The 1,052-nt window shown below is 51.0% G+C and overlaps 2 non-coding genes and 1 pseudogene across 2 annotated transcripts; all 3 read left to right on the forward strand.

Moving 5' to 3' along the window:
* The first annotated feature begins 121 nt into the window (after window positions 1-121).
* Window positions 122-240, forward strand: LOC119351466. Its single transcript, XR_005169958.1, has one exon. It is a non-coding gene; the product is annotated as a 5S ribosomal RNA (ribosomal RNA).
* Window positions 241-538: 298 nt separating this feature from the next.
* LOC119351205 lies at window positions 539-657 on the forward strand. Its single transcript, XR_005169729.1, has one exon. It is a non-coding gene; the product is annotated as a 5S ribosomal RNA (ribosomal RNA).
* Window positions 658-953: 296 nt separating this feature from the next.
* Window positions 954-1,052, forward strand: part of LOC119351419 — a 125-nt pseudogene continuing 26 nt past the window's right edge.

Below are 1,052 nucleotides of genomic sequence, written 5' to 3' on the forward strand. Positions count from 1 at the left end.
GTGGAAACCGCATTAAACTCATCTCCGTAGTTGAGATGGAGCGGCCAAAGCAATGTACAATCGTCTTTGTAGTGGAGCTTGGAGGGGCAAGGATAAGGGACGTAGACGGGGGTAACATGTCGGATGCGATCATACCAGCACTAAACCACCGGATCCCATCAGAACTCCGAAGTTAAGCGTGCTTGGGCGAGAGTAGTACTAGGATGGGTGACCTCCTGGGAAGTCCTCGTGTTGCATTCCCTTTTTAATTTTTTTTGCGCCGCTTGCAAAACAAAACGCACGTGTAAGTAATATATTTACCGTGTTTTATTATTTTGCACGAGTGCGGTAAGTTATAGCTGGGTGCTCACGATTCACGAATCTAGCGGCGGCGTTGTGGCGCGGCAAGCGTGCACTGGTGCGGTTGAGAGGGAGGGTTGGAAACCGCGTTAAACTCGTCTCCGTAGTTGAGAGGGAGCGGCCAAAGCAATGTACAATCGTCTTTGTAGTGAAGCTGGGAGGGGCAAGGATAAGGGACGAAGACGGGGGGTAACATGTCGGATGCGATCATACCAGCACTAAAGCACCGGATCCCATCAGAACTCCGAAGTTAAGCGTGCTTGGGCGAGAGTAGTACTAGGATGGGTGACCTCCTAGGAAGTCCTCGTGTTGCATTCCCTTTTTAATTTTTTTTGCGCCGCTTGCAAAACAAAACGCACGTGTAAGTAATATATTACCGTGTTTTATTATTTTGAACGAGTGCGGTAAGTTATAGCTGGGTGCTCACGATTCACGAGTCTAGCGGCGGCGTTGTGGCGCGGCAAGCGTGCACTGGTGCGGTTAAGAGGGAGGGGTGGAAACCGCGTTAAACTCGTCTCCGTAGTTGAGAGGGAGCGGCCAAAGCAATGTACAATCGTCTTTGTAGTGGAGCTGGGAGGGGAAAGGATAAGGGACGAAGACGGGGGTAACATGTCGGATGCGATCATACCAGCACTAAAGCACCGCATCCCATCAGAACTCCGAAGTTAAGCATGCTTGGGCGAGAGTAGTACTAGGATGGGTGACCTCCTGGG

The sequence above is a fragment of the Triticum dicoccoides genome, chromosome 1B (genome assembly GCF_002162155.2).
Source record: "Triticum dicoccoides isolate Atlit2015 ecotype Zavitan chromosome 1B, WEW_v2.0, whole genome shotgun sequence".
NCBI classification, from domain to species: domain Eukaryota; kingdom Viridiplantae; phylum Streptophyta; class Magnoliopsida; order Poales; family Poaceae; genus Triticum; species Triticum dicoccoides.